Genomic DNA, 27310 nt, shown 5'->3' on the forward strand with positions numbered 1-27310 from the left:
TCCAAAGTTGTCCTCTGGCGGTGTACCTGTATATATAAATCCATCTGATGAATTAAGGATGTCGCTCCTAATATGATCGGCCGTGGTGATCGTTCGAGTCCTGTGCTTGGACCACCTTTGTCTGGCTGTCACTGACTGAAATAGATATTCAATATTGACATTAAAGAACTTCGATAGTTCACATCCAACCATTGACGTATGACATTCGTTCTCAGCCAGATTTACTTCCAGCAGATACAAACATAATAGATAACAGACTGATGACTTGACTACATGGATAATAGCCATCTGTTTGAATTTAAAGCTTTTGATGAGTAGAAATTATGATTTAAGTATCGTTTTCTACTTTAACACTGTAACAAATAAACACTATGACAACATTTAGGTAAACTCAACACTCATGGTTGAAGTAAGTGATATGCATAACTTCCCAAGACATATTTCTCAACTAACAGTGGCACCTATCGGTCGATCGTGATAGGTTCCTTGCTTTACTTTGGCCAGATATATCCCCAATCAGACTGCTCGCCGAGTCAGACAGAGTAGTCAGAGTATAAAGGCCACAGACCAAAGTGAAGGCGGTATTAGGATAAAAGCCGTAGGAAGCGCCCAGGCTTTAGCGTCTAGCCACGAGTAGCTTCCCTTGATTTGAGCTCTTCCTTGATCAAAGGGCTTTGGTGAGGACAGAAGGTTAAGTCGACGTCTTTGTGGCTCTGTGAGCCTAATGGAATGAGATAGAATATAACCCGGAGGCCACGCAGACCAGACGGTTCCAATTATCGGATGGATTTGTAAAAGGGCGTTTGACTGGTCTGTACAAAGCCAATTAATCGATACTGTCCAATCGGATATATGCTTGCCGAGACCATGGCAGATCTATTTCAGAATGGATATCTCAGACTGCTGATGAAAGAACAAGGTTAAGGTGGACCAAAAAGAGGTCATGGTCACTAACTTTACGCCTACCTATAAACCTGAAAGCATTAGTGATATCAATCCATTAAGCCGGACTGCGGTGTTCGCTTACAAGGAGTCCATGGATGTGCCACACAGTTGCCTTGACTCTTGGCACGTTTAAGAGTCATACTCCAGCTCCTCCCCCAATATTCATACTTTGGAGAGCTTTAATCACTCCCCAGTGATTTAACTCTCCAAAACCAACCCAGGGAGCAAAAAACAGCTCTCCTGCAATTTTCAAATGCGAAAGCTGAAAACGTGTTCAACCTCTGTACCGTTTAAAGAGCTGGAGCTCTTCATGACTTAGTTCAACTCAATGATACGAATGCCATCCGCACTTTCTGATGAGGTGGATGACATCTCCTTATGACGTACTTGTACCACAAAGATGTAAATATAGACTGGCCTTCAGACGCTCACAAAGGCAAATCTCGTACAATCCATAAACAACTGCCAATAGTACATTAGATTATTATCACTTTAGCATGTACCAGGATTGTTTGTGAGATTTTGGTCAGGTGGATGGTAGCCCTCTGGGCCCAGGAAGGAGGGTCTCTCAGCGGGAGGAGGAAGAGGCCGAAGAGGTCAAGACATCCATCGTCCCAAGTTTTCAAGAAAAAAACGTGTTCTTCATGTTTTGATGAGACATCAGTCGAACACGGCACTATATACTTATATCTGTTTCTATAATTTTTGTGTCGGCTCATTGGAAACAAGAAAGATTCATGGAAATATTTTTAAATATCACCTGACAGTGCTAATTGCTGTATTCAAAGAACAATTGGGCCAATATCACAGGGCGATAATAGAATATTACAGTCCTTCACCAGTGCGTTCCAGTCATGCCCAGTAGAAAACCTGTTGTTGTACTTTAAGACTGAGACCCTGAACAGACAATGGCCTTTTCATACCAACAGCTTACCACCATAATACTAGTAATTAACCTTTTGCATTGAACAGTTCTGTCAACCACTCACCCCTTCTTTGTGTGACACAACACCTGACGTATGTTCTTGGGACAATGGATCATTTAGACAATAAAACTAAGACATTTCAACCACCCAGATTTAAAAATGTCACATATTCCATATCATCTTTTAACATCGTCATAGTATCAAAATGTACTTTTGTGAAGCTTCACTAAAGTACTGAATCAGATACTTTTTTGATTAATAACATCGCGTAGAGATTGAGCTATCACGAGAAGCTCGACCATTTCCTCTGTTCAGTGAATCCTTCACATTGCTGCGGCCATGATCGATACATCACACATGTCAGACTCAATGAGGTGCGGCCGCCAAGACAAGTGATTTGAGTGGCTTCTGAGTGTCCAAGGTCAGGGTGTCACAGAATTACAGCAAGTCGCCAACTTTGCCAAGTTCATCGATTCGTCTGTTGGCCGTTGACCTGCCGAGCCAGAGTTTCTTGTCAAGATAGGAATGCATTGGACGACTAGCAACAGCTACTTTCGATCAAACGGCATCATGCCATCTTGTTGGTCAACCAGAGGCTCTTGATTTGGATTCTCCGAGGATATAGTCTTGGGAATTGAACCGATCACACCAATGAGTATCTTTATGAGGCTTCCAGTCATTACATGCACTTTGAAAGAAGAAGGTAGCACATTACGTCCTCACAGACAGTTATATGCCAAGTTATATGCGATTCTCGATTCCGCTGACATCCCCTGTATCTCCAGCGTTCCCCGTGAGGGCTGTGATTGAAGGTCAATGCCAAGGTCTCTGGCGATAGCTACTCCAGACGAACACAGCCGCGGTCGATCGTATATATTTATAAACATAACAGGGATGCGATCGATAGCTCGACAGGGTACAAGGATACAAGGCCGTCTCCGATGAGGTTCTTGAACTCTGAAGGCGCGTTATTGCTTGGTCAGTGGATCAGTGGTTCTTTTGGGTGAGTGGGGAAACCATGATTGACTGAGCTCAACTCTAAGGTCGGGCGTTTTAAGAGATTTTGGACAGTAGCTTACCATTGCTTTCCCGTAACTAGTCAGATAACCTAGGGAGACAATTGGCGCTAGGAGCTAGAAATATTCCTTGGTCGAATCTAAGTGATTCGTGCAGTTAGGGAACTGGGTGTGGATCCTCGTACTAAGTTGTCAATGAATGAGCCATCCGCGGCCTTCGGTGATGCTGCGTTACCCTTTCGCAAGAAGAGGCTGCACTTTGGACGACTTAATCGAGAATGACAGTTAGGACCAATCTGAGAACGTTGTATTGTTGTTCCTCGGATTGTCTAGGTGGTGGTACCACGCCTTACCCTTATCTTATGACGCAGAAGATTCTTGACGAGACGACTCTGATGACGATGGGCAGTGAGTGACGCCTGCAACAGCTAACCAGGCATGCTCAACATATCCGTGGCCATACTCTGATAGCCCGTTGGAAACGTATGGCACATCATCACACATAACGATTACAATTCTTATGATATCACCTGTCATTACTTATCAGCGTACACGTTTATCTGTTGCACCTTTCAGGCCCCCGAAACCATCCATCACTTTTAATAAGTGCTCCCTTCCGTACCTCCACCGTCTCGACAATAACACAGACAAGGTCATTCATGACACCTGTCACCCAGCCACTATTATTGATTAGTTTTGCCTGGAAATCAATGCCGAGGACACGCGCTGTAGTAGCTAGTCGATACTACAATGGGATGCTGTAGAATTCAATATGGCTAGGCCACAGTTTATGGACATGATCACAGTCAGTCGCCACTGTGACCATCAGCACTCAGGAGTATGATGAGGTCGGGTCATCAAGTACGTGTGTCAAGGACCATCGCAGGATAATTTCAGTGCTCATTCACAAAACGAGAAAAAAGCAAAAATAGGAAAATTGTCAACATGCTCGTATGGTACAAGGTCAGTCATGCTTCCTTGGAGGAAGAGAATGGAGACTGCTTGAGCTTGACTAAAGTACTATTGATAGTAATACACTCATCATATAAAAGCCCACTCGTTTTCAGTGCATTTTCCTGTGTCGCATGTGAATAGAAATAGTTATTGCCGTAGTGCAATTACTATGACGCAAATTCGCTAAATTTCGGCCCTTTTTCGGCCCAGGTCGTGAATAAGACTTACAGCCTATGACCAGGCAACACTCAACAAAAGAGAGTAAAACGTGTACTTTATCTTCTTAACACTCATTTAAGGCGTTACCTCATCAAATATGACAGGTTTTCAATTACACTCATAGTAGACTGTTAACAAATAGGAAGTAGAGTACTGAATATCGTATATTTGATCGGAAGTCCTCTTTACGACTTTACTCCTTCACATTTTAAAACCCATGATATTACCCGCTGCCTTATGGCGCCCATAGAGACAGATGTGAGGCGTCTAACGATTATTTGTCGCAAAAAATGGACCACGTAGGTGGAAGGAGGGTTGGGTGTGTTTTTTATGAGGTGCCTCACCCCCACTTAGATGTAGCCTCAGGGAAGGCCGCAACCAAAAAACTCGAATATTTTTTACGTTTTTTTTTCTGTGATCTTATCATTAGCGCCTGGGGCGACGAATCTGAGATAAAAACATGCCCTAATTGTGGCAGGGCTATTTTGTTCCCAACTAAATCAAACACATTGCCTACATAAAAACACTCAAAAATAAAAGCATCCGTTTTTTTCTTTGTGGACTTTGAATAGAAAGGCCATAATTACTGCAAAGTGAGAAATAAAACAGGAAAATCTGCAGTTATAGCCGTCGCTAAGGGCACGAAATTGACCTACTGCGCAGGTGCACGACTTTCTTTCGGCATCGTCTGCCCGAGTGATCAATGTTCTGATAGCTCGCTGCATAAAATAAAGATTTATAACTCTTCCCTGTGCGTGATTATTATAACCTTGCCAGTCATTATCCGCCGATCCTGTATTTAACTCGCCTTTTTCCCATTTTTTTCCACGCCAGATTTCTTGATACGGTGCACCCCGGAGCGACCTGCGTTCCTGGCCGTTTTTTAGACCTGAACAACAATGGCGACAGCGGCGTTGCTATTATCTAAACGCTCGCGTTTTTTGCAAGGCATTTGTGAAGGCCACACCCCACTGTGGCGTAAAAAACCCAATGATGAAGCTAAAGGACCCATTGTTGTGTGGCAGGATGGAATAGCTATTTTTAACCTGAGACGTGGTATTTTGCAAAAAAATATCAAGATCTTATGGCGATGAGCAGAGAACGTTAAGGGAAAATTACAATCGCGTTGATTCATAACATTATTCCATTGTGAACTATATCGGATCAAAATTCCAAAAAATTCTTTGTAATTTTTTTTCTCAAATTTCTATTCTTGTCGTGCGGATTACGATCTTCAGCTGATTTTCCCTATCGACTTCCATGGCCGCCAGATGGATACTAATTTGGGACAAAAGGTTCATTTTTTAGAAAATATTTTAATCAGAAGTGCCTCGAACCTTTTTTCTCGGTTTATAATTAACTTACATCAATTAATCAAGATTAAACGCCGCCAAGAAACGAAAATTCATGAATCAGAACTATACGCGACCAAAAAAATGGTATTTTTGAAAGTCATGAACGTGGGAAAAAAATTAATACATACTTTGTTAATCTTTAAAAGATTTTTGTTTGTAACGAAGTAGTGAGAGGTGAGTTAATTCGGAGGGAAAACTTCGTGAAGTAATTGATGGCAGTGCATACGCATATATTCCGAGGTAACTGACAGAACAGTCTCAGGTAATTCCATGACGAATGTCACCAGTAATCTAATTTTAATAAATGGGGGGGGGGGGCTATCTCCTAGTCTATGTGATACCAACAGGCGGTGCCACCCGTAGTCAGTAGTATTTTCAAGGCCGGGTTTTCCAAAAAACAAATACGCATATTTGCCTTGTTTTGATATAGGAAAGCCATCAAGTACTTGTCTCGCTGCAGTTGAGAACTCTTCAAGTGATCCCAGCCGAGTACGTGCTCAATTTCGGAAGCGTTTCGTACGATATTGACGACGGCCTATGAAAGTTTATGTGTCCTTTTAGTTCAGTTTACATGTGTGTTGTGTTGCAAGGATATGAAAGCACTAGTTTCCGTCACTGCAAGCGGCGTAAAAATGATCGAATTTTATAATTTTTATATCTACATTATTGTAAATCTCACCGTCAATTTGCTTTCCACAAAACTGAAATTCTTCAATATCTTCGTTTGCCACGATTGGCAATTTAAAACATACCTTTTGTATTGCTGTGATTAATTCGGTCATATTCTTACACAAAAAAAACTAATCATAGCCCCAAGTGGGAAAAATAATTACAAGAAACTCCATTCAAGACGGATACTATGACGTCAGGATTAACCGCCTCAAAATCAATTTAATTTTTTTTCTACAAGGGCACATCAATCTTGGAACGAAGTGAAGGACAAATTACGTAGATTATACGCGCCCAGGGCATCGTTGTCACGGCTACCCGGCTGCCCGTTGCGTCTGGCTTTTGATTCAACCTAATTTTGCCCTGATGCAGACGATTAATCAAATGATTGAATGACAACTACAAAAAATGAAATCGAGGCCAAACCATATGATTAGCAAAAAATTCCAATTTTCCGTGGAAGTACACTGCTTGCAGAAGTCAAAACACAGAACATGCTGCATTTATGTCCGGCGAACCGGTGGAAGGGGAATAGTCGAAACAATGCTTCCCGCAGTTGTTTCAGGACCAGAGTACTTTGTTTGCGTTCGTACGATAAAAAATGATAAATGGTAGAAATTGTCCACAGTAAGGTTGAGTGCCGTCTGGACTGGAACTTCCATCCCTGGGAGCGTCAGGTGCACCAGCCAGAGCTTGGTTGGGATCAACATTTGAAAAAGTACGATTTCCTATTCGAGGACGGAAATCACCTTTGAACAAGAGACGACTTGGACGGGTTATTTGCCAGGTTTTCTATGTCTTTCAGTCCAAGTCTCTCTCTATCAGGATGATGTGTTATAGGTTCTCACGACGGTAGGTAGTTGTACGAAGCGATAAAACCGTTGAAATTCTTTTCCAACAGACTTTCTCTTACACAATATTTTATAATCCGTATTACCTGGTTTTCATTTATATTCAAGCATCGATCGGTATCATGATTACCCCTTTTTACTTTCATTTCTTCGGTAATGTTTGCAAGATGTTGGATTTTCTTTTTTTGTATTCAAAATACTCCATATGCTGCTCGGGACTTTTAAAGCATTTAAAAAAAAATTTCAACATCTGCTGGGTGTGACAATAAAAAAATGACCGTTATTTTCTTTTTTATGTATACAAAGGGAATATTTGGAAAAATTGCTGGACTTCTTCTGAGGACGAAAAAACATGATAGCATTAATTAAGAACTGCGGGGAAGTCCTCTGCAGTAATAAAAAAACGCCAGACGCCGGCCTACTCATTCTTTCAAATTCGAGGTTTTTATTTCGTTTTTTACGAATTAAACTTTATCCTTGACCGTAATCATTTTTTGAGGCTTTGTCCAGAGGTGAGTGGGGTTAATGCATGGCCCTAATTTCATAACAAAAGACCTTTTGATCATTTTTTACAACACAAAGGATGCCAAGCTTAGCTAAAAGAAATTCGAGCATTTTTAATGAAATTTCCGCGTTTTTTAATTTTGTGTTCCTGAAAACGCGCCTTGTGTTAATAAAGAAACGACAGATGCTATGTCAATTTCATGTCGAGTGACAGCAACACAAACGATCATATGATTTTTAGAGAATACATTCAATTATTTTATCAATTTGAAGTTATGAAAATAAATGGCCAAAGTCCTGAGTAGAGACTGCTCCATTTGTCTCGATTCACGACGTTCGACCGGAAGAGATATACCACACTTTATGCTTTAATTCCGAATACCTTTACAGCCATGTTCACAATCACAGACAGAGTAACGCAGAAATATCAAAACTAACCAAAAACCGAATTTTCTCTGTATCAGTATTGCAAATTTTTCAATTAGAAAAAAATATTGCAAGAGAGTGGAAGATGGTGTGCGTATCGTATAAAATGTCAAATACCTTTTTACACCAGCAAAAAGCAAAAAAATAAAACTGAAAATCTAAAATTAGTTTCCGCGCCAAGCCGTGAGTAATTTCAAATCCGAGAACAGACTCCGCAGTTGGATGGTGGTGGTGGTGGGAGAATTTTTTATTTCATTTCACGGCACAAAAGACTAACCTTGATGTAAAAAATAGGGGACCATTTTTTGCACTTCAAATCTTTCAAAAGATTGTATAATAACGGCAGCGTATTTTTTCCTTTCATCGTCGACATCTGCAGTGCGGAAATGCAGTGAAAATTGACCTGGAACCATCAGACCGTTGACAGGGCTTTTAACGAATTTTTTACCAACACAAAGCAAATCCTTGAATCCGGAATAGAGGAGCATTTTTTATCCCGGCAGTTCACTGTACCACCTCAGGTTACGCATTTTTTTGCTTTCATGTCATGCGGGAGCAGCGTTCGTAATCGACATTTTCCTCAGTTACCCTGTCATACACGTGCCTTGTTGGCGAGTTTTTTCAACTTCTGGGCTCGGAGGGCCGGGAGGGACAAGGTGATCCGTATCTGCTTACGAGGAAACTGGCTCCTTAATCATGGCTGTTCATGATTATACCAGTATCGAAGAACATTTTTTGATTTCCTTTCATGATTCGTTTAATAGAGAAATTTCACTCAGCAACGACGAAAAAGTCAATTTTATGAGATAATGATATCCTTTTTTTTTGTGATTTCACAAAAGAACGAGCGATGAAGCAAAACATGGTCAGATTTTCGATTTTCAGATTTGTTACGAGCAGAGTGGGGCAAACACTAACGAAATTAACTATAACATTTATTAGCAATGTACTTTTTTTGGTAGATGTAAACTAGCTCTTTCGACACAACCTTGCCTTTTTCAGGTCTTAGAAGAAACTTCCTCAGAGTCGTTAGGCCTCAACAGTATCATTTCCGTAACTAAATGTAAAGGAAGCAAGGCAATAAAGAAAGCACATTGAAAAAGGCTTTGCTATTAGATGTATTGCATACTTCCCAAGGTTTATTTTTATACCTTTTTTAATAACAAGCCGGCAACTTGCTGTCCCGCCTACTCTTTTGTTAGATATCTTATATCATGGTGTCACATATCACAATGGGCTCCTATCCTTGTATTCTTCATACCAGTGTCTTCTTTTTAACGTTCCCGTGTTACTTATACGTGTTATGTATCAGACGCTGTTCCCGATAGAATATCTTCCTGAGCGGCGTTCTGACGATGTGACCAGTACCGGTATCTTATGTCAGTGTCTCAATCCAAAGGGAACACATACGTATACTTGCTCTTTTGAAGTCAGACTCATTTACATTATGCAATGTATACATTTATCAAGATCATGAAAAGTATAAGAAAACATCAAGGTGTGTTTGTGTGTGGGGGGGGGGGGGGGGGGGGGTGTCAGCTTCTGTAGACTATATCAATGTATACTATTTAGTAAGCTTTGAGGCAACATATACAGTAGTTAACAGAAGTCTCATTGATTTCTAGATCAGAGTGAATCAAGGGTAACAGCTCTTCAAGTCAAAAGTGCACCGCGTTCATGTGTACAGCACTTCTGTAGAGTGGCTTGCACTGTCGAAACGCTCATGTCAGCGGCATAAGTACCGACTGTATTGATTCTAAGCGAAGTGTATGCATCAGATCCAGGGGTAACGTGTCAAAATTGGCGCAGAGAAAAATTCTCGATATGCTTGTAAAAAATACTGTTACTGACTGCCATTTTGGTTGATTGAGTCCCAACTCACGTGGACTATTATATGACCTATCTCTTTTCCGATGAAAGTTTCTAAATACTGACTTTTCTCAGTTTTTGTGGTTCAACCAGTTCGTCAGGTTCCAACCAGGCGGCAGACCAAGGAACCGAAATTATGTTTTTACCCTGCAGTTGAGCAGGTGAGGAGATGAACCTGTGCTGCTATCAGTACGAAAGGTAAGGAGGAGTGCAACAGTATCAACAAAATTGCCCTCTCCGAACTTTACTTCAAGGTCCGGACTGGTTGTTCAGGCTTGGCTGAGGGTAACATACATTGATGACCTTGAAGGCCTACTCGTGGTGTTAGCTTTGGCAACGATGTTGAAATGGATCGCTTCAACAAAGAGAATAGGTAATGCTGTCGAATCGTACCAAGAAACACTTTCTTACAAAAGTGAGCTTTCCCTCAATTACAAATGTGCTGCCAGGACGCTGTACGCTGTTGGTAGAATTCCACAGATGGTTCCACATAATAGTAAACTACGAACAAATGCTCCCGTCAAGTGTTCAGTCTGGGGGAGCTAACTTAACGAAACATAAGAACAAGAAGAAATGAGACTAAAAAGTGCCGGTACCTGCCGAGGAAAGGTCACAGGCTGATTGATGCGGTATATTGATAGACGTGGGCTGCTATTTTGGAAAGAATCGGTAAATACAGCCAGGCCTTGCGAAGGTCGGGCCAAAGACGCAGTTATCAGATGTATAGTTGTCTCGAAGGTCGTAGACTTTATTCTCAATATAACCACCCCCCTCAATCCGTCATTGAGCAAATACTGGAGAGCAAATTCGCCATGGGGACTACTAAGTTACTTTGATTCACTTTTTGGCCGGTGATAAAAAACAGCAATGAAAGGGTTGAACTCAGTATTTTAATTTCACAGATTAGGTTCAAAATTACCAAAAAATAGAGGAATGCATACCATCTGCATTCAACGAGAGGGGTATGGCTCAACGTTTTAGACCTATATACTAGGTATATCCGGGACGTATGAGTCATCATTCAAGGTGAGAGGATTCCTCGAATATCGTCTGCTCTGAAAACCTTCCATGAAAAACCGCAAACACGGAATAGTGCGTTGTCGTATACTCGTTTCCAGGTTTCCCCTAAGATACGAGGCTCTTACGCAAGTAGGTACGGACGTGTGTAATGGGGACGAGGATTGTTCTGCAAGCAGATGGTACCGGAAAGTACACCCACCTATTAGGAGGAGGAGCCATCTGTAGATTACAACAAATATGTATTTTATAGCCAACTTAAACATTTTCTTGTTTTCATTCACTTCATTATAATGTAGAGTATTTTGAGATCACGCAAGCAAATGTTCGAGACGAAGGCCTACACCTGGGCTGTAAAAAGTCAAGGTAAGCAGGTCACCTGAAAATTTGGTGCTTGAGTACCAAAACGAGAGGTTCTCATAATACATGGTACCAAATGACAAGAAGCTATCTACCTTAGGAGAAGAAAAGCAATTACTCACACTTCCTGGATATTGGTGTGAAAGATTCTCGCAAGACAATGGATTTCGGAAAGGATGAATGACATGTTTTATCACCAGGCGGCGCCACGCGGCCTATGACCTTCATATTTTCAATAAAAAAATAAACATGGCCTAGATAATAAATAGTCCGCCACACCAGGTGAGCAGATGACCTATATTCAGATCTAGAGAAAGCGTCAATACAACTTATACTTTAGTAGGCAAATGATTAAAAATAATGTGCGTTTACATTTTGGGCGATCGCCCATGCCTGGTACTACCTTTGACAGCGCAGACATTTTTTTCTCGATTTTGATTTAAAGCCTACGGATACTTCAATTGAAGTAAGGCAAACAGTCAACCTTTATTGTGATGTTCGGCGACACACAATGACTATAGTCATTTCAGTCACACCTAACCTCGAAGTAAGAACTTGATTGTATGCCCCCCTAAAGGACGCAGCAACACAGAGCCTAGGAAGAGTATCTTCATTGTTTCTCTCTTATCCAGCCATGCACTTGTTAACCTTGCGTACGGCCTGTTGAACATGAAGACCAGACAGGTCAGAGCAAAAGCTAGACATTGATTTGAGAGAATATGCCAACATTCCCAGGCAAATTTCAAGAGAAATTCACCTTTCCCTGGCATGTTTTAGGCTAAAAAAGACTGCAGTATTGCTGTGGCTCTGAACTAGCTTTGCTCAATACATGCCAAGTCAAATGTGGATTTTAGCATTTCGGAAATATCTTGTTTCAGGGCAAATTGACGCAAAGCTCAAGCCAAACATGACGTCCTGATCATTGGAGAAATTGATGTCGTCTGCCCATTTTCCATGCAAATTAAACATGTAGAATGGCATCGAGCATGTGGTGCTGAATGCTGAATGTGCAGGATAGGCATTCACACTCAGAAACGGCCGTAAATGCATGCAATAGCTAGTTACCAGAGCAGCATACCTTTACTCAACTGTAAATGGCCTCCACCTCGTGTCGGAGCGATTTGACGCAAATCAGGCTAATATTAGATATACATTGTAACTGTGAAAAAAGGTCAACCAGGTAAATAACTTTTTAACAAACTGCGAGGTCACTCTTATTCTACATTAGCGTTCTCTCCCTCATATTATGGCTTTATTGATGTGTTTTCATTGCGATGGTCTCATAACCTGAGGCATATGTATTTGCTGTAAGGATAAAATATCGACAATCTTGACTATTTCAATGCACAAAAACACGCACAACAATACGTAGCGTGTGGGTGTTTGTCTCGTCCAGGGACATCAAAAGGCAATTTTCACGCAGGCCCCAAATGGGCTTGGTCAGTCAGTATCGCCTTGGAGTATGGATATTGTTAATACGCAGTTATGATGTGACGTTATATTGCAATTACCCTTTTTATGGCCCAAATCCGGTATAAAGAGGAAGCGACTGGACAATGTAGGTGATCGTATGACAACAAGCGGAAGTAAAAAATGTCGGAATGATCACGAGCTGTCTGAGTGGGAGCTCTCAAGGTCATATGGGTCGAATCGAAAGTACATGTCAGTGCTGACAAGCGCTAACACAACCCATGTCATCTTCTGACCATCAAAGAAAAAACAGGTTATCTGAAGTACTTTTTGGGTCGACCACCCTCTACCAGAATCCCTTTTCATCCCCAAGTACATATCCCTCTCTCTAATCAGAAGTAACAGCTGTCTCATGAACAGAGGAACAGGAAAGTTAAAGCAATCCTCGCCTGCCCTGTTTTAAAAAAATTCTGAATTTTGGCGGGGTATATGATTGTGGCCAAACAGGCCAATCACTTTACTTGAAATATTGTGTAATCCTGAGCCCATATTGCATTTGTCGTCCTACTATAATTGATACATACTATTACAAGGTGACACCATAGGTGTACCCCAGTTTATACCGAATAATAAAATACATTCCAATCCCACACAAACCCAGTTGCATGAGAGGAGTCACCTGATTCGAAAGCAGGACGTAGGCATTGGCCAAGGCCAAACGTAAATTCAGCCTCGTTTCCTGAGGTCAATTTGTTATAAAACCCTGCTAGAAAGCACTGTGAAAGAAGGACAGAGTTCAACGAAGTTACAAATAACATATTTTCAGGCATGAGTAATTCTTCCTGGAAACCAAACGCGTCTTTTTGAGAAGTTTGATTTTTTAACATTCTTGACCATCTGCCGTATCCGGTAATGTTCTGTCCAGTTTCTCCGAATTCAGATTCGAAAATTGCACGCTAACAAAGAAAATAAACTTGTAGTTTCCGTTATGCCCGCTTCGTCCAAGGCCATCATCAAAAAGGTTTTGCAATCGGTACGAACGAAGTCCAAAGGTTTATCAGTCTGTGGTGTCATCAAATCATATGCTTTCAATTCATTTACGTGACACTCGGAAATCCTCCTAGGAGGAATCGGAAAAGCTCGGCCCGCCTCTTCTTTCTGTTCTGAAATATACGAAATCACAGGATGAGACTCTCGATTCCACCCTTATCTCAAATTGCGAGGCAATAACATTTTTTCCAAAGGGAGACCGATAATAGATGCTGCAGATTCGCTCTGTCTCTGACAGAAAAACCTGACTATTGATGTTGTCTCTGGCTCTAATTAGGTAATGCGCTGTTTAAATCTGACAATACCAATAAATATGATAGCAGGTCGTGTGAGAAGTTAATATCAAAATCATGATGACCTCATTCACAAAGTGAAACTCGATTAATTGGCGATTTGGTTTGGGTAGTTGTTATTGTAAGATCAACTGACGTTTTGATCCAGTAATGATGTCTGTATTCATGAAATGAATCATATCCACCAGTTTTCTCCTAACACCACATCACGGTGAACATACTCTAATTTCACAATATCTAATACCGTTTCCGATTATCCTTTATATGACATTAAAACTATCCAATTTTGATAGACAGTGGGTTGGAGACATGTTAAGGCTTGGCATAACTAATATCGGTCTTAGTTTGGTGAACTGGAGTATATCCGAGCATTGTGTAATGCTGTCCTCACGAGCCTGGCCCAACAAAATATTGCTCATCCGATAACAACCACTCAGTATCGCCGCTCCAAAGGGTGAAACATTTCTCATTATTGTGCGAAAAATTTTATTATCGGATACCCAAACAAGAGAGTTTCAGTTTAAAACAAACTTGTTTTTTCCGTTTTGTTCCAGGCTAGCACAACTGTAGGCCTAAAGGCCTGAACAACAGTCGCGTTGATAGGGCCAGTGTTTTCTCTTCCTCCGGAGAGAATGTCAACCGAGGTACAAAATAACATCACCAAGGTTCAAAATGACGAAATTTAATAGTACTGTTGCCATCAAAGTTAAACCTCTCCAATCCTTGCACCTGTTAGATGTTGTTCGTGAATACCATGGCCTGATCAGAGAAGGTCATATGGACTTTTTACATATTCATCGATTATTCTGGGCGATATTGAAAAAAATCGATACCCAGGACATTCATATGCAATCACTGGAACAACACGTGCATTCCTGTCCTTGCCTGGCCTTTGTGCGAAAACCAGACATGCAGAAGAGGAAAAAAAGTACGGCCCATTCATTGGTCGATAATCGTTCCATAAATATCTTGGCAAACCTTGGAAAAAAATGAGGCCAATGTCGTTGCAAGTTAGATTGAGGACATTCGTACATCATGGAGCTTTTGTAAACATTTAGTTGACAGGCTGAAGAATTGGGTTATCGCTCTTATTCCATTGTACTAAACATTGCAAAGTTTAGGACGAGTTGGGCAATGTTTATATTCAAGAGTTGGAGTCGTCTGATCGGCCCTAAAAGTGACGACGCACTAGTGATCATTACTATATCAAGCAATCCCTGTGTGATTGCTATGACATTTAAAAATTACTTTCTCAAGTCAAACCGAGATGAAATAACTTTTTAGGTGGTGGTATCTCTGCTTCAAATCAGCAAACGGGTATTGGGGTATAGGGAGGGTAAAAAGTCAGAATTCTGACTGCCCGTTGAATGTGAGGAGCATCATGTTATCAACTTATCAATTGTATCATAGATCTTGACATTCGCAAATGTGATCAAAACATGTAATAGACCGAGTTGGGCATGTATAGATGAGGGAGTGTTCAGGACATCTAACATGACTCGTCTGAACTGTGGCTGTAACCTTTGTGTCTCATATCTAACGTCTCTTTCCATAGACTTTTGAACGTTGTGGTAGATCTTCGAGAGTTTCTCATAAATATCTCTGGAGTAAAGGGAAAAGGGCGAGAGGGTTTTCTCAAAGTAAAAAAGTCTATATCTCAATAAAAATCCTCGTCATTTAAAAAAAGTACTTTTTTACTTGTTTTCATGACGAATACATTTTTTAACTCGACATCTGTCTTTGACCCCAAAAGCCTACGTTTGATAGAGCAGGTCAATTTCTATCAGATCATCTCATATATATTTGAGACTTTGATAACAATTTTGACAGGTCAAATATTCACTTTGAGATCGGCCTGTCGAGCCCGATTCCTCTCCAGCGTGTGTCAATAAATCACTACGTTCAAACATGACACCGCACTCTGACAGGGCTGACAACACTCTGGAGATGTGAAGCAACATTTAGGGCCAGGGGATTTCTTTATTTCTAATGAGGGGTAGCGGGAGTATAAAGTCCCTGGTGGTTGAACATATCGCTCCTTGAAAGGTGTCGGCTTTGCCCCCCCCCCCCACCCTGCCCGATTTTGAGATAATGAGAAAAATTTCGGACGAGAAATTCGTTAAAATGTTTACCCGGTATGTATGTCCAAGTCTTCAGAGTGCAATTATTTTTATCGAGAAATTAATCAGCATGCCCAGATGTGTGTCAAGAAGTACATGTACCACCGTCATTGAACCCGACGCGAGATGCTCCATTGATTGTCAAAAGTTAAAGTACATTTTGCTTGATTTGAGTTGTAAATGATAGAAGGAGCTGGGAGTACTGTTGCTTTAGAACTTAGTGTACCTCTTTCTCATCACTTTCTTGGGCACTGGTAAGGCATTACGGACTAACTCAACTACTCGTTACAAGTCTCCTTGAAATGTTGTTAGTAAACAAGCTGTTACCGCCGTAATGTGGAAAATGCAAATATGACGTTTAGTACTCAAGAACAAGGGCCATCTCAACTCTGCCATCGATCTACAGAAAATAACTTTTGTTGAGCATTTCCCGATATAAAACTTGACCAGCTTTGATTTGGATCTTTTCGGATAGCGCGCATATTCAGCCCGAAAAAATGAGCAACACGCACTGGAGGAAGAACACTCCCTCGAGAACGAAACCTCTCAGTGCAGTGCAAACGCCGAAGGAGAAGGAGAGAAAACTGTTTTCTAAAATGAAGCTTGACAGCTTCCCTATCCAGAGGCAGCCAATTATAAGCATTCCAGATTCCTACCAGCATCAATAACTCATATATTGTTTACATTGCTGGAGCAGTAGTAAGCATGACCTAGGCCCTTTACCTGGCTGTTGTACTTAGATCTGTTTAGCATGATCGGCCTTGAACATTATGATGAAAATATGATGTTACACGTCTCATTTCTAATACATGACCTAAGCCTACATCTTAGACTATTTTTAGAAAATGTTGTTTTCCTCCACAACGTGTACCTAGGCCATAGCATGATTTACCAAGACTCCCCCAGCCAAATCAAGTTTTTGATTAGCTACTTTATGATTTCGTACCTTTTCCTTCTAACCAAAGGACAACTCTTAGGATGTGCATTTTGGCACATGTGATTGGACAATCCACGATCATGCCCGACATATTCAAGGTTTGTTGTTGTATTTTTATACAACAACCACATTCGGCGACTGATCCCAAATGAATCGCCTTGGCCAATAATGTTCATAGCAAACCAAAGAAGGAATGTTCCGTTTGAAGACAACCTAACAGGGATACGGCAGTTATGATTTACACATTATATATGTGTACTGTACGGCACAAGTGTCAAATATCTAGTTCCGTGGATCTCGGCCGAAATTAGAGTTTTTAAAGGTCGGCAGTTAGGGCTTAAGTTCACTGGCCAAGGCACAGTGCTTTCAACCGGTCATAACCTGTGATTTCCAAGAGGCCCACAAGCTGCTCGACACTTCATTAGACTGGATGGCTTCGGTCTTCGCAGTAGTTGAAATCAACTGCTTACGACATCGCTGTCTAGCCTAACCCTGCTTAAAGGTACTTGACGGACCCTTCTCGACAGATGCCATCGCAAAGTTCTTGAATGGCAAAACAACTCCTTCACAGTCCGTCGTCCGTAATGTTTGAGGCATAAGCTGGTATAGAAGTACTGTGATTCAGACTAAGTCCTCCGCGAAAGTCCAGGTGGCAGAGTTCGCCTATTTCATCTCTTTTTCTGTGTCAACGGATTGATATTATCCTTAAAAGCCAGGCCTATTACAACCTGTATATGCCAGGCACTAGCAGAAGGCTGCATTATATTATATCCCCATAAAAAGGTAAAATACAGTCCAATAAAGAAAATGTTGAAGAGAAAAAAACAACGTTATTTTGTGGCCCATTTGTTGCACTGAGGTGTAAAACTCGTGGTGTTTCGAACCAGGGCAAAAGTCCATAATGACCTCGTCCAGAAGAGCTTTTGTTCGCCGATAAAAGAAACGCATAACCTGACCCTTGGTACGTGCGTAACTTGTCAGGTATTTCATATCAAGTGTGCATTGGACACATGTACATCAATGCCAACTCTATACAAACAATGCACAGGCGAACCAGCAAGGTGACATGAGACGGGTTTCCTATTACACGCCGAGCTTTTTGCTCTATTGAACTTGAATATGAATATGTATCCTTTTTTTCGTGTCTGCGCCGTTCAGGATATATATTTAGGTCATATTTTGTCGTGTCAAATGATTGAGAGCAAGGCCAAGTGACGTATGAGGCGAATGGCCTCAATGCACACAATAACTACACATTGTATGGCCATTTTTTTTTTGAAAGATTGGCCTGTCTGGGCAAAACGCCAATGACATTCTCAATTGCTGGAGACAGATGGTCTACAGACTTATTTATGTTTTTCTCTTCAGAGCATTCATTTTATATTTTCATATGCTTGTACAGACATATCAACACACATTATATCATGTAGGAGTTGGGGTGAACAATCGACCTGTTGATATTATCGACGAGGTGCATTTATTAGTTGTGATATAGGTTAGTATTGCTACTGATAGCAATTACCCGAGGATGACAACAAAGCTGACCATTCATCATACCTCCCCTCGAGGACCCTCAATCGAAAATCATTGAAGGGCACTCACCCAACTGTACATAAACTTTGGAAGGCCAAGAACAAGGACATTTCTTAGTTTCTCTCTTGAGCGATTTAAGGGGAAGTTTTCCCCACTTCGACTTATCGAACGACTGACATAGACCATCAAAAGGACGCCTTTTGCAGTCACCATCTTATATATGAACTCAAGGACACATCCTCTAGTCATTTGTTTCATTAATGCTACCAATCACTGGTGTTGCGGCTTTAAAACTGTTTCTGCAGGAAAGGGCTAAACATCTGGTTACTCTAAGATGTACCGTTGCGCCCTTTCTTTGAAGCAGTAAACTCATCAAACTCATCGGCAAAGAACAGATGGAGGCCTTGAGTAACCGAAGAAGCCAAGTCGGCCCTCACCTCGCTTTTTCTTCTGACATGTTTTATGTATGGAATGGCAAAACATTACATGGAAGTTAGCTTCGGAATCCCAAGACATCCATCATAACAAGAAGGTTTAGAAGTCAGAATCAAGGTTAAACAAAGGGTTAATAAGGACTGGCATGCGCATATACTAGTAGAAAGTCACCAAGTTTACAAATGTCACATCCTGACAAGATGTGCGAGATTGGCAGCTCTGAGAAAAGACATCTGGCCAGAAGGTACCAGCCCACAAGACCAGCTCTATGGAGACCTCCAACAGCTGCGAAACACCATAGAATACATCAGAAGATCGGACTTGACTGTCTAGAGCGAACGAGAAGAAGAAGAAGATGCTGGGAGGGTCGCTTGATCGAGTTTACCATGAAGATGAGACTAAGTCTGTCTGTGAATAGGCGACGAGTTGCACTTGGGCCTTGTACACCAAGGCCAATGTCTGGTCATGCTATTTCAGTGAGGCTCATGGTTTCATTTGGTAATTACTTGTATCATTCGATCCGCTCACCGACCTATGATTGACCCCGACTTATCGGCTGCTGATCGTGCGTGTGCTACCTGCCATCAGTCTGGAGGACTATCCGTGTTCCCAGGTTGTTTACCACAGTCTGCTCCTGAGAGATCGATAACTACCTTAGAGTATATCAAATGGTTCCCAAATGATTAATTGCCAAACAAACTACGGGATGTACCTGTCGAAACTTGCCTCGAACTGCATTCTCGAACTTTCCAAGGTTTAGCTTGGAACAATGTGTTCAGCTATTGATTGGGGTTAGATTCACCTTTGAGACGCTGTCTGATCTTGACGCTGTCTCTCCTCAGCTTCTAGTAAGAAGAGTCTATACATCGACACATGGCTCACACAATGCTCTTCCATTTCACCGATGTCACCTTTGGTAGCATCAATGTTTATGGTCCGTTTTACGTTTTCCATAACATTTTCATATTCGTTCCCATTAAGCCAATATATGCTGGCACTTTACGTCCGACTGACAACTATGAGACAATGCTGAAGCTAATCCCTCGGAAATGAACCGAGCTTGATATAAAGCTGCGAATGTATCATGCGCTGTTGTCCAGCTTTGAGTGTCTCATCAGGTGAGGCCTCATCGACAATCAGAATCAATAACAGAGACCTATCCTTGACCCCATAATCCATACTTATTACACTCATTCTTCTGGCAGAGAAAGCAAGCTGGCCAATAAAAAAACCATGTCCTATTTATTGGAATAACCATAATAGGACTACATAAGCCGATCCCTGCATTCTGACATATTCATAGCGATTTACATATCAATATTTCATGAGTATACGGGATTAAAAAACAAAACAACGGGAATAAAAAAAAACACCTGAATTATATTTGAGCCCATATAACAGATGGCTCGTATGCCGTCTGAGTTCAGGTATATGCAGGTTGGCCTTAGAGCACCTGCCCTGGCAGTAATCCAACCAACAAGGGCTCTTGGGCTTAATCTAATGGCAAGGGCACGACTATCCAAGGCCAAATATCATAGAACATAACCTCTCATTTAGCACACGGCAGACTGTCAGAAAATAGAGTCAAAAGGTGGTCCAGAATGCGAAGTCATGCATAATTTGTCAATGGCGCAAAAGTTGTCAGACAGCAAGAGAAGGCAGTCAAAGCCAGACCTGACCCTTACTATCCAACATTGGATGATGCTTTCACCTGTTTAGATACCTTGATTGGAGTCCCCCAGATGGTTCTCCTCACTACTAGACATATTGAATATGTCTAGAAATCAGATCAGGCAGCCCTGTAACTTCGATGCACTCGCCATCTGATTTATCTGCTATACTAAAGTTCTTCGTAAGCTATTTATTGTTGTTTATCATATGGTTCCAAACTGGCACTTAACCATCAGGAAAATATGAGAAGCCATCACCACTCAGCGCATTAAGAGAAGCCATTACCCTCTCCTACAATGCTGTTTTGCCAGATTATCTGGACGACTATGGCAACCGCACCACAAGCCTTGCTATCCGGAAAGGAGGAACAGTCCAATGGCCACCTTATTTTATATTTAGGGAGGACTATTGCCATTTTTAATGCCGAAGATAAACAGCCGATACAAAGACTTTGACATTTCAAAAGACGTACAGCCTTTTTTTGGCGAATGGTAACCTTCGTAAGGTAAGAAAGCAGCACACGTGGCATAAGAGCATGCCTAGAGAGAAGGTGACCTTGCTCGATATATACCTTTACAACAAAGAGTACGAGGATCTTTTGCTCGGTTTGAACTGGTTGATATTAGTGCATGAAACCTTAAGATGAAACAAGAAAGATATCACAAAGACTTTGAATGTAAAGCAGTTTACTGTGAAACAATACGTCAAGGTGAGCGCCAGAGTGGGTCGGGTGTGACCTGCCAGTATGAAGGGAAAACATTGACAGTTACTTGCCGACACCAGTGTGAAGACAAAACCTCAACCTATTGGCAGCAACACCAGCGATTATTGAGCCCCCGAACCAGTGCAGAAAGTCCTTTGGGACACAGCTTTCTCGTGAGAGGTAAATAGTTAAATAGTATTTGTTAATAGGTAAATATATCCCCTCATCACAAAGTGCCTCCAGTCTACATCGATACAGCCTGCTCTGGTTTGTGGACGGCCATATCTTTTATATACTGGCTCATTTGACTGACTGATCTGCACGTCTAACTGCGTTACTCGAGACAGTTGTTTTTCTAAGTCACAATGCAGTGTCCTTTATTGTGACCTTCCAATGTCCTTATTTTACAAAAACGTGTTCACCCTTGGCCTAGTTCGTCTAGACCTGAATGAAGGTAATCTTTTTTAAGGCTTTCGAGCAACCTTACAGGAATACTGAGGCTCGTTTCGCCGACAACTAGGCTATATCATCATCTCGTCTGACCGATTTATAAAGGGCTCTGATGTGTACTTTTACACTACTCAGATCATAACGTGAGAGATCTGTATGAAAGGTAGTTCAGAGATTTCTTTCGAGTGAAATACTTTTCTTACCTGGGCAAATGAGCCTAATTTCCAATATGACGTGATAGATTTATGTTATCATCCTTCATCCTTATAGAAGTTCATTTTGGCCTACAACAAACAGCTTGGATACTCTCTAAAATAATTACGGAGAAGGAAAAAGCCAAAAGAATATTAAAAGTTTTATTTGATAATTTATCGATTTCTGACCATTATAAGAAAATATTGCCCCAACATCAGACTTTGCCAACTATACGCCCTTTCTTTAGCAGTGCAGCATGCAAAAAAATTAAAGCTGACCACTAAAAGGGTTTCTTTATGGTGTTTCGCTTCAAATCCCCCATTCTTTGTCATGCACTGTCGACTTGGCAAATATCAAAATAACTTTGTTTCCTCTGTGGAATCACAAAAAAGTCTGAGTGTTTTTCCCTCGCTGGTGAAATGGACGAGAATTATGGTTTTCTTTCTCAGTTTTCTTTCGGCACCATGTCGTTCTCCGAAAAAACTCGGTCTCACAGACAACATAATTGCGCGAGAAAACTGGCCGATTTTTCCTGGTTGTATTTTTATTTAGGGATGTGGGAAGAAGCTTGAAAACATCCTCCGGCTGGTATCCGAAAAGGAGTGTTTAATGTCTTCTTCTTGCCGTCAGTCAAAAATTTTTGCTATTGATTTTTGACTGCAAGATTTCTCATTTTTTTACTTGGTGCACATGTCGGCCATCCCTTCTGCTAAAAACGGTAATCCTAATGCCAAGAATGAGGGTGATCTTTTAAAGCGTTTCTTCCACCTTAAGATTGGCAAGAGATAAAGTTATTTACCAAAGTCACTAAACGCTAAAGCTGAAATATGACTATCAAGTGGCGATGGCATCCGGAATTCAGTACAGGGCCACGTACTTTAACCAATGAAGTGACAATTATCATTAACTATTGAAAACAACACCCAATGTGAAATCGTTACGAGCTAGTCTGATCAATCCTCCATGTGGAGTTGGAGACAATGAGGTAGTCAGTCTGAAGGGTAGAGTGCAACTGTTTAAAGAGGTTCGGTGACTGATTCATACGTGTTTGTCACTTTAGACATTGATGAAGCTGCCCTGATACTTCAAAACAACTCGATAACTGCTTCCTCGTAAACATATCCTGTCATGCTTGGATGTTTATTAGCATGTTGATTATTCTGTACCATAAAGTATTTTTACCTGCACTTTTATTTCACTCTCAAATGCTGATTGGCTGGAACCTTAGTCTGCAGTGACGAATAGTCAGCAGGTATAGTTAGCTACTGTTCTACTCATCTCCACATTGTGCCGCCTCAAAAATGTCTTTTGCCAAGCTTTAAAACGCAAATTTTGAGTTGGGATTATACCTTTCATTTGATACGCTGAGCCCCAAAATGATGCCGTTTGTTTTTGTTTTAAAAAAAGATTCAATCATGAAGCAAATGCATCACACAGGGAAATGCATTGCAGCCTTTTTGTCTATTCCCAATTACTATTTCTTACAAAGTCACTGGCCAATATTCATTCTCGGTTCAATCGGAAGCCATTGAAGAGTCATTCTCATTGTCATGTCAATGCAATAGACGTAACACAAGAGTTCAGTAGACCCGGATTGAAATCTAACTCAGCGAATCGACTCCTGGATCAAGAAAAAACCTTGACATCGATACGTGATCTAAAATAGCACAAAAATCGATCGTCTGATTGCATGCCATCAATCACTCCACAGACAGCAACAACTTCCGCTGACGCAACTCACTGTTTTTTCCTCGTTGCCGTCTGTCATGGTCGTTTTCCATTTCCGCCGGGATGGAGACATCCGCGGGCGTGAGCAGAAGAGCGCCGAGAGCAGCAAACTGCAATTGCCTCGCCAAGAATAGCTCCGCAGACGTGATGCAAACGTTATCTATAATCACTCTCTGAACTACTGGTACAAAGGTAAATGGGCCAAAAATGTCAATTTTTGGTAAATCTTACAAATATTGGTGCGTTTCTCATGTTTTCAGTGCATAAGGAACTGTGTGCAGATGTTTGCTGTATCTTTTTGAAATTCATACACAAATGTATTTTCAATGCCATTGAGGTGATACAACTATCACCTTGGCCCAAAATGACCGGCACCAGTACACCAGCAAGGCCTTCAATCAACACTGACAAAGATTATGAGTTGACATGTCCATTGTCTATCATGACATGGCCAAAAAAATTAATCGCCGTCCCAGTCTCTCTAAGCTTGTCCTGGACAAAAGCTGTGGCCTTCTTTCTCACATCCTTGGCCTAAATACGCGGCGACAACCCGTTTACATAACCTCGAAAATCATATACTGGTGCCAATTTCGCTAATGGCAGGACGAAGGCGGGTCATCTTTTTTAATTCGTTTACTCAAACGACCCCTTACCAAAAGGTCGGTGCTGAAGTCTTCAAAGTTCACCTGGCCAAGGATGGGTATCAGGTCGATTTTACAATTGAGGTTGGTCACCAAACTTTGACCGGATATTTATCATGTTACGTTTTCAGTGCAGAGAAAGAATGTTATCACTATATGCAGGTTGAAGCCACAGTAATAGTTTTGTAGTCGGTGTCAGTATAGAAGAAGTCAGGGTCACGCATTTCTCTCGACTTCAACCAACTTTTGGAAGGACCGTGATTAGTTGATTTATTATGTAAACCTTCTCTTTGTGTGCATTTTGTCGCCATGCCTTTATTTATAATTCAAGGACAGGAGCAAGACAAAAGCGACAACGCTTTTTTACGCTCCCTAAAGAAATAGTTGACAATTAACAGCGCAAGATGACCTGACCCCATTACGCGGCCATTCCCAAAATTATGTCTTCGACTTGGCCTGTGCAATGTGGCGATTATCTCTAGAGCTTTTTCAGCTAAAAACCTACGTTTTTCAGAATCTCCAAAACTTTAAATAAAACCGACAGTAACTCTGAACCCAGTGCTCTTAACTGCGGTGAAATATAATGTACATTTTCAAGATGAACAACTTAATCCTACACGGAGGGATTTACTTCTCCTGGGAATAGGGATAGGTGGGATACCTCCGGCACGACATGTCGTGCACAGGCTTTCATCATAAGCTGCTTAAACGATGCAATTGCCATGGTTTTCTACCATGCATTTCTGTTTTTCACACACCCGTAGGCTTTCTTAACAAACCATTTCCACACGTTGGTAATGACAATCTGCAAAAATGTGAGACAGACGCACAAGATGCCTTTATAGGCAAGAACAAGGGAGTCAAATTGGTGGATATACCTGGGTTTGGTTTCACTTAGTGATAAAAATATTCTTCATGCGAGCGTGAACAGTGCAGACGTACTTTCAGATAGAGAGAGACACGTCGTGAATCTTGATAATGTCATCCTGTTAACAGTCACCCTTCCATGATTCTCTAAGGTTTTAGTTGACGACACCCCCATCCATCGCCTGGAAGATTTTTGTTTCTAAGTCCATGCTCATATTTTGGGACACGCCCTGGACAGTAAGTCATTGCCCCTTGACCTAATTTCAGTCGCCCAGGCCACTAAACGTGTTGCCAAATCAGGGATTTCCGATTGCCAAAAAAAGTGGGGTTACTCGTTGTGGCCGATTGTCATAATCACAGGTGACATACTCATTAGAAAAGAACCAATCAGAAGGGTTGTTGGAAACGATTGCATGAATGTTGCATTGCGGTAGTTTTGTTCTCTTTTTCAACTTCCAGAAAGATAATAATCCCACTGCTAATGGATTGTGGGAACTAAGCACGATGAAAGTTTCAGAAATGCGATGACAAATAACCGAGTAATGTGTGTTAGCTTTTTATTCTTGTTTTAAAAACCCAAAAGGTTTACAGGGTGGTAATTGTTTTTTACTGACTTAGTAAACTACAGATGGCTCCATGTTCTCCTTTTTTCTCTGCACACCCTTGCGGAATGATCCAGCTCTATTTAGGGCAATGGGTAGACTTTTCAATTCATGTTTGTTCAAAGAGGAAATCAAAAAACCTTCGTGCACCCTTGTCCTAAAATCTTGCCAACACTTGATGCATGGCGTTCACTCTTCAAGCTTTCAGTAGGTTTACAAGTAGGCCTTCAGCGATAGACGTTGTATGACAAACTTGTTATGTTCGGTTGTTAAATACCAACGGCAGTTTCTGATCTATGTATCGTCACAGCGTCGTATTTTTTCGACCAGGTGGAAGACGGTCATTCGCCGAGAAGTTGCTTCCAGCCGGAAATGTTTTGATTTGGATACACCTTACATCAGCATCAACTTGTTGCTCATGGAAACTGCATGTAGGCCCTACAGGGTAGGGTAGATTTCCACCGTCTGCGATTGCAAGAACATTTCGTCATCGAATTGCATCCAAACCGAACCACCGAAAGATTTTGCTTTGCGAGGTCCACATCGCAAGTGACTCCATCGCAAGCAAAATTCAAAGGATCCCCGCGTTAGTAACTATACGTATAGATACGATTGACTAATATCAACTAGGGCCTAAACGTTTGAACAATAATGCATTTAACATTAATTTGTTCACATAATTAGAAAATCTCATTGACTTGTCATCGATTTTGGACTGAGTTGAGGCTAGGTTCGCTTAGGTAGGCCTGCAGAGTGTCAACTGTCGACCGCTGGATCTGCAGGACGTTCCGTTTGTGACATTTGAACACGCTCTGGACATCGGTCTGTCAACTGTTTTGACACAGCAGCACTCCGAGTGTGAAAGAAATCGATCAGCTTATTTACAGTGTCAAGTATCTGAACAAATAGGATACATATAGGCCTAGTCAGCTGGAGTAGTTAGGGAAGGAAATCGAAGGTCATACGTTTAATATTGAGGCGAGTATTTGACCCCACAAACCTCACGCCATCAATTTTATTTGGCCTTCCTGTATTCTGGTGTGTATGCTTTTGTAAGAGCAAAGGCAATGTCCGTACAGTATGTATAAAAAAATGATTGATATGGACTTGACCTCTCCAAGAGAGATGTAGATGCCAATGCTCTATGTGGTCACCTGTGAATTGATCAAGGTGCTTCACCTGATATGATGTTGGAGCGCTCACCGCTCTTTCCTGTACCGATTCCGATGGTGCTTCAGCATGGCTTACACTTGAGGTGAGAGGTGATCGACAGAGCAAATTGGTCTGCTCCGTCATGTACCGCCAAAAACAATGTTGTACTGATAACATACACATGCATCCGACATAACTATGCACATAATCGTACAGGTACTGAAGCTGAATATGAACAAGATGACCACGCAATTCTGGCAAGTTCTATTTTACCTTGGGACAGCCACCATCATAAACAGAAGCAGAGCCGAATCTTACATCCAATGTACAAGTTTGACCTTTCATTTCGCAGTGGTTCCGCCCGGGTCCTTCAGCATCGCATGACATAATTGCTTTGAAAGCGCCGAGAAAC

The 27310-nt window shown here is 41.4% G+C and overlaps 1 long non-coding RNA gene across 1 annotated transcript in view; it reads right to left on the reverse strand.

The window, feature by feature from the left end:
* Positions 1-46: 46 nt before the first annotated feature.
* Positions 47-27310, reverse strand: part of LOC135497031 (uncharacterized) — a 61717-nt gene continuing 34453 nt past the window's right edge. Inside the window, exon 3 of the long non-coding RNA XR_010448754.1 lies at positions 47-135. This is a non-coding gene — a long non-coding RNA (uncharacterized LOC135497031). The remainder of the gene's footprint in view (positions 136-27310) is intronic.

The sequence above is a fragment of the Lineus longissimus genome, chromosome 12 (assembly GCF_910592395.1).
Source record: "Lineus longissimus chromosome 12, tnLinLong1.2, whole genome shotgun sequence".
In the NCBI taxonomy this organism is placed as follows: domain Eukaryota; kingdom Metazoa; phylum Nemertea; class Pilidiophora; order Heteronemertea; family Lineidae; genus Lineus; species Lineus longissimus.